Source organism: Nycticebus coucang, chromosome X (assembly GCF_027406575.1).
Source record: "Nycticebus coucang isolate mNycCou1 chromosome X, mNycCou1.pri, whole genome shotgun sequence".
NCBI classification, from domain to species: domain Eukaryota; kingdom Metazoa; phylum Chordata; class Mammalia; order Primates; family Lorisidae; genus Nycticebus; species Nycticebus coucang.
The window spans coordinates 69,217,232-69,225,094 of NC_069804.1; positions in this window are offsets into that span (position 1 = coordinate 69,217,232).

The window sequence follows — 7,863 nt, forward strand, 5'->3', positions numbered from 1 at the left end:
ATCTCTTGGTTCTCTATTCTATTCCATATATCTACTTCTCTGTTTTTGTGCCAATACCATGCTGTTTTGATCACTATCGATTTGTAGTAAAGTCTGAGGTCTGGTAGTGTGATTCCTCCTGTTTGTTTTTATTTCTGAGTAATGTCTTGGCTATTCGAGGTTTTTTCTGATTCCATGTAAAACGAAGTAATGTTTTTTCAAGATCTTTAAAATATGACAGTGGAGCTTTAATAGGGAGTGCGTTGAAATTATATATTGGTTTGGGTAGTATGGACATTTTGATAATGTTTATTCTTCCTAGCCATGAGCATGATATGTTTTTCCATTTGTTAACATTTTCAGCTATTTCTTTTCTTAGAGTTTCATAGTTCTCTTTATAGAGATCTTTCACGTCTTTTGTTAGGTAAATTCCCAAATATTTCATCTTCTTTGGCACTACTGTGAATGGGATAGAGTCCTTAACTGCTTTTTCAATTTGACTGTTGTTGTTGTATATAAAGGCTACCGATTTATGGATGTTGATTTTGTAACCTGAGACGCTGCTGTATTCCTTGATCACTTCTAGGAGTTTTCTAGTAGAGTCCCCAGTGTTTTCCAGATGCACAATCATATCATCTGCGAAGAGCAAAAGTTTGATCTCTTCTGACCCTATATGGATACCCTTGATCGCCTTTTCTTCCCTAATTGCAGTGGCTAAAACTTCCATTACAATGTTGAAAAGCAATGGAGACAATGGGCAGCCTTGTCTGGTTCCTGATCTGAGTGGAAATGATTCCAATTTTACTCCATTCAATATGATATTGGCTGTGGGTTTGCTGTAGATAGCCTCTATCAGTTTAAGAAAAGTCCCTTCTAGACCAATTTTCTTGAGTGTTCTGATCATGAAGGGATGCTGGATATTATCAAAAGCTTTTTCTGCATCAATTGAGAGAATCATATGGTCTTTGTTTTTTAATTTGTTTATGTGCTGAATTACATTTATAGATTTACGTATATTGAACCAGCCTTGAGACCCTGGGATAAAACCAACTTGGTCATGATGTATAATTTGTTTGATGTGTTGCTGGATTCTGTTTGTTAGGATCTTGTTGAATATTTTTGCATCTATATTCATTAGTGATATTGGTCTATAATTTTCTTTTCTTGTTGGGTCTTTTCCTGGTTTGGGGATCAGCGTGATGTTTGCTTCTTAGAACGTGTTGGGTAGTCTTCCTTCTTTTTCTACATTTTGGAACAGGTTGAGTAATATAGGTACTAATTCCTCTGTAACGGTTTGGTAGAATTCTGACGTGAAACCTTCTGGTCCCGGGCTTTTCTTTTTACGGAGGTTTTGTATAGTTGATGCTATTTCTGAACTTGATATGGTCTGTTCAACATTTCCACTTGATTCTGGTTAAGTCTTGGAAGGTGGCGTGCTTCCAAGTATCGATCTATTTCCTTCAGATTTTCATATTTCTGAGAATAAAGTTTCTTGTAATATTCATAAAGGATTTTTTGGATTTCTGATGAGTCTGTGGTTATTTCGTCTTTGTTGTTTCTGATTGATGATATTAGAGATTTTACTCTTTTTTTCCTGATTAGGTTGGCCAGAGGTTTATCTATTTTATTGACCTTTTCAAAAAACCAGATTTTTGATTTATTGATCTTTTGTGTTATTCTTTTGTTTTCAATTTCATTTAATTCTGCTCTAATTTTGGTTATTTCTTTTCTTCTACTGGGTTTGGGGTTGGAATGTTCTTCCTTTTCCAGTTGCGTGAGATGTCCCATTAAGTTGTTAACTTCCTCTCTTTCCGTTCTCTTGAGGAAGGCTTGCAGTGCTATAAATTTCCCTCTTAGAACTGCCTTTGCAGTGTCTCAGAGGTTCTGATAATTTGTGTCTTCATTGTCGTTTTGTTCCAAAAAATTGGTGATTTCTTTCTTAATCTCATCTCTGACCCAGCTATCATTCAGCATAAGGTTATTTAACTTCCATGTTTTTGTATGGGTATGCAGATTCCTGTTGTTACTCAATTCAAGTTTTATTCCATGATGGTCCAAGAAGATGCATGGAATAATTTCTATTCCTTTAAATTTACTGAGGTTAGACTTGTGACCTAAAATGTGGTCAATTTTGGAGTAAGTTCCGTGGGCTGATGAGAAGTATGTGTATTCAGTTTTGTTGGGATGAAATGTTCTGTAGATGTCTGCTAAATCTAAATATTGGATGGTTAGGTTTAAATCTAAGATTTCTTTGCTCAGCTTCTTTCTGGAGGATCGATCCAACACTGCCAAGGGAGTGTTGAAATCTCCAACGATTATGGAGCTGGAGGAAATCAAGTTACTCAAGTCTGTTAGAGTTTCTCTTATAAATTGAGGTGCATTCTGGTTGGGTGCATAGATATTAATAATTGGGATCTCGTCATATTGAGTATTACCCTTAACAAATATGAAGTGACCATTCTTGTCCTTCCTTACTTTTGATGGTTTAAAGCCTACTGTATCTGCAAATAAAATTGCAACACCTGCTTTTTTCTGATTACCATTTGCCTGAAATATGGATGACCATCCTTTCACCCTGAGTCTGTATTTGTCTTTTAAGTTGAGATGTGACTCTTGTATGCAACAAATATCTGGCTTAAGTTTTTGTATCCAGTCAGCTAACCTATGCCTCTTTAGAGGACAGTTTAAGCCATTCACATTGATGGAGAGTATTGATAAGTCTGGTGGAATTTTGGGTATCGAGTTTTTCAAAGGTCCAGTGGACATTTTTAATCCTTTCGCCGGTGTGGAAGTTGGAGTTTGATCCGAAGTTTCTGAGTGAGTTTACTTTTGTGGTATAGGATTGGGTTGGTCATTGTGGAGGGTAGGTCTGAGAACATCCTGAAGAGCTGGTTTACTTATGGCAAATTTTTTCAACATATGAATGTCATTGAAGTATTTAATTTCTCCATCATAGATGAAACTCAGTTTAGCTGGATACAAGATCCTGGGTTGAAAGTTTTTTTGCTTTAGGAGATTAAAAGTTGATGACCAGCCTCTTCTGGCTTGAAAAGTTTCAGCAGAGAGATCTGCAGTTATTCTAATATTCTTAACTTTGTACGTTATAGTTTTCTTTCGCCGGGCTGCTTTGAGAATCTTCTCTTTCATGTTAACTTTAGTGAAGCTAATTATGATATGTCTGGGAGATGGCTTATTGGGGTTGAATCGTGCTGGGGTTCTGAAGCTGTCTGCTATCTGAATTTCAGATTTTCTAGGCATGTCTGGAAAATTTTCTTTCATAATTTCATGTAGAAGGGCCTCTGTGCCCTTGGTAGCCACTTCATCGTTCTCCGAAATTCCTATAACCTTTATGTTGTTTTTTTTTTGAATTATCTGAGAGTTCTCTGAGTGAGTGATCCGTTTTTGCTCTCCATTTCTCTTCCTCTTTGAGAGATTGGGAGCGTTCGAAGACTTTATCTTCAATGTCAGAAATCCTTTCTTCTGCTTGCTCCATTCTGTTGCTGAGGGATTCTACTGTATTTTTCATATCTTTGAGGGCTGTAAGTTCTTGCTTCAGTGTGTCTAAGTCTTTGGTGGTTTTGTCTTTAAATTCGTTAAATTCTTGAGACAATTTTTGAATTTCTCCTCGAATTCCTAATTCCATTTTATTAATCTTGTCTGCAAACCAAATTCTGAATTCGACTTCTGACCTCTCAGCCAGTTGTTTATGAATGGGATCTTCAATCACATCTGCCGTATCTTTTCTTGGGGGGGTTGATCTATTCTGGTTATTCATGTTACCAGAGTTTTTCCACTGATTCCGCCCCATGGTTTACTCCCTTTGGTTTTTCCCCTGGGGTTTTATCGAGGGCCCGTACAGTGCTGTGGCTTGAGAAACTGGGGCCCTGTCTGGTGTGGTGGAGCAAAGTGGTTCTGTCTTGTTTTCAGCTGGTTTCTGTTCGATCCTATTGCAACTTCTACTCTGGCTTGAAGTCTCAGCTGTGTGGAAAAATCAGCAATTAAGTCACCCCGCCTGCCCACCTTGGCCCCAGTTGGAAAAGGAGAATCAAACCTTCCTACAATCGCACACCCAGGGCACCACCTGAAAAGTCCTCAGTCTATTAGCCCAGTTCAAAAGGTCCGAATCAACTGTCTCAATCGGCACTTGTCTCGGGTGGAAGGGTTCAAGAGGTCTCTGGGAACTGGATCACAGGGGCCTGGTGACTCCTCTGACACAGCTCACCCCAGTGCAGCGTGGAGTCAGGAGGAGCCACCCAGCAAACAGAGCAGTCTGGGAAGGTTGACGTCTCCTTCCCCACTTTGCCCCTCCGTCGGACCCAGTCACTGGTATCTCTGCAGATGGCTAACTCAGTTGCCTGCAGTGAACAGACACTCCAGGGGTTTGCACCTGGCTGAATCGCATGGAAGTCTGCCAGGCCCCCGCAGACTGCCGCTATCTAGCAGGAGGAGATGGGGCCTGACATCTTTGAGTGTTTGATGCAGGTGATGGGAAGGAGGTGTTCAGTCAGGCTTAGCCCCGTCCCTGATGGATGCTGCTAACAGAACAGAACAGAACAGACAACTTTGTGAGGTTCTGTCTCTGTTCCTGTCGTCGCCTACAGAAGCCAGGCTGTTTTGAGTTCAAACGTCTTTGCTGTTGGAGAATTGCGTCTGAACACCTCTCTGGGTCGGTCCCGCCCTGGAAGCTTCCCGGGTTTGTGAGCTGAGTCGCCGGTGGCCTCCTCTGGTTGCTCAGGGAGACAGGGGGTGTGGCCTCAGAATATCCAGAAGTGAGCGTTCTTTTGTTTACGTCCTTGTGATCACAGCTTGCCTCAGCGTTGTTGATATGCCTTCTTCAGCCTTCTCTCTTGGTGAGGCTCAAGTCCACCAGGATACTTACTAAATTCCTGTCCCTTAACTCTCCTTCTGGACGGGAGCCTTTGTTGAAAGCTGGCTTCAGTCCGCCATCTTGTCTCCCTCCCCCTTAGAAGAATTTGTATTGGGATGTCATGTTAGAGAACTACAGACACCTGGTCTTCCTTGGGCTTGCTGTCTCTAAGACAGAGCTCATGACCTGTCTGGAGCAAAGCAAAGAACCCTGGAAGGTGAAGACTCACCAGACAGTGGTCAAGCACCCAGGTAAAAGAGTTCTTTCTGGAGAGAAACTATACAAATGTAAAGAATGTGGAAAAGCCTTTAACCAGTCCTCACACCATTCTGTACATGTGAAACTTAGTAAATGTGGAATATAAATGTCTTAGCACAATAACTAAGAAAATGCCAGGAAGGCTATGTTTCATCCAGTGTGATGAAAATGTGTCAAATGCTCTATGAAACTAGTGTATGGTGCCCCATGATCACATTAATGTACACAGCTATGATTTAATTAAAAAAAAATTCATTCTGGAGAGAAACCCTACAAATGTGAAGAATGTGGAAGAGCTTGTAACCTGTACTCAAACCTTTTTGTAGGTAAAATAATTCATTCTGGAGAGAAACTACACAAATGTGAAGAATGTGGAAAAGCCTTTAATCAGTCCTCACACCATTCTGTACATAAAATAATGCATTCTGGAGAGAAACCCTACAAATGTGAAGAATGTGGAAAAGCCTTTAACCAGTATGCATACCTTTCTACACATCAAAGAATTCATTCTGGAGAGAAACCCTACAAATGTGAAGAATGTGGAAGAGCCTTTAACAATTACTCAACCCTTTCTGAACATAGAATAACTCATTCTTGAGGAAAACCCCACAAATGTATAGTATGTGGCAAATTCTTTAACCATTGGTCAGCCCTTTTTGTACAGTCCTTACACCATTCTGTACATAAAAGAATGCATTCTGGAGAGAAACTACACAAATGTGAAGAATGTGGAAAAGCCTTTAATCAGTCCTCACACCATTTTGTACATAAAAGAATGCATTCTGGAGAGAAACCCTACAAATGTGAAGAATGTGGAAAAGCCTTTAACCAGTATGCATACCTTTCTACACATCAAAGAATTCATTCTGGAGAGAAACCCTACAAATGTGAAGAATGTGGAAGAGCCTTTAACAATTACTCAACTCTTTCTGAACATAGAATAACTCATTCTGGAGGAAAACCCCACAAATGTATAGTATGTGGCAAATTCTTTAACCATTGGTCAGCCCTTTTTGTACAGTCCTTACACCATTCTGTACATAAAAGAATGCATTCTGGAGAGAAACCCTACAAATGTGAAGAATGTGGAAAAGCCTTTAACCAGTATGCATACCTTTATGCACATCAAAGAATTCATTCTGGGGAGAAACCCTACAAATGTGAACAATGTGGCAAAGCCTTTAACCACTCCTCACACCTTTATTTACATAAAAGATGTCATTCTGGAGATAAACACTATTGATGTCAAGAATGTGGCAAAGGCTTTAAGAGGTACTCTTACCTTTTTGTACATAAAAGAATTCATTCTAGAGAGAGACCCTTCAAATATGAAGAATGTGGAAAAGCCTTTAAGCAGTACGCATACCTTTCTGGACGTAAAAGAATTCATTCTGGAGAGAGACCCTTCAAATGTGAAGAATGTGGAAAACCCTTTAAGCAGTATACACACCTCTCTGTACATAAAAGAATTCATTCTGGAGAGAGACCCTTCACATGTGAAGAATGTGGAAAAGCTTTTAAGCAGTACGCATACCTTTCTGGACATAAAAGAATTCATTTTGGAGAGAAACCCTACAAATGTGAAGAATGTGGAAAAGCCTTTAAGCAGTGAACACACCTTTCTAGACACAAAAGAATTCATTCTGGAGAGAAATCCTACAAATGTCAAGAATGTGGCAAAACCTTTACCCAGCACTCAAACCTTTCTAAACATAAAAGAATTCATTCTGGAGAGAAAGTCTACAAATGTGAGGAATATGGAAAAGTCTTTAACCAGTACTCACATCTTTCTGGACATAAAGGAATTCATTCTGGAGATAAACCTTATGAATGTCAACAGTGTGGCAGAAGCTTTAAGAGGTACTCAAACCTTTCTGTACATAAAAGAATTCATTCTGGAGAGAAAGCCTACAAATGTGAGGAATGTAGAAAAGTCTTTAACCAGTACTCACATCTTTCTGGACATAAAGGAATTCATTCTGGAGAGAAACCTTATGAATGTCAACAGTGTGGCAGAAGCTTTAAGAGGTACTCGAACCTTTCTGTACATAGAAGAATTCATTCTGAAGAGAAACCCTATGAATGTCAATAATGTGGCAAAGTCTTTAACCAGTACTCACACTTTTCTGTAAATAAAAAAATTCATTCTGGAGAAATACTGTACAAATATGACTAGTGTGGCAAACCCTTTAACTAAGGTTCAAACAAGCCTGTACGTAAAAAAAAAAAAAAAATCATACAACAGAGAAAAACTAGAAAAGTGAAGGATGCAATAATACTTTTACTTAGTGTTCATAATTTACTAAGCATATTCACACTAGAGAAATCCTACAAATGTGAACCCTGTGGCGATGCACTTAACCAGAGCTCAAACCTTAGTGCACATAAGAAAATTCATATTGGAGAGAAGTCTTACAAATGAGAATAATATGGCAAAGGTTGTAGCTGGTTCTTGACCCTTAGTAAACATACGTGAAATCATGCCAGAGAAAAATCATCACAATGTGAAGGTGTGGAGAAGCTTTATGCCAGTACTCAGTTTTCTGTACACAGTAGAATTCATGTTGAAGAAAAACTCTATAAATGTGTTGAATTTCCGCTCAAAACATTCTATATATGAAAAATTTATGACAGAGAAAACCCCAGAAATGTGAAGACAGTGTTTAATCCTATAAGCAGCATTCACAGATTTCAGTACATAACAATTCATAGAGAAATTCTATATATGTGAAGAATATTACAATGTCTTGAAATATTTC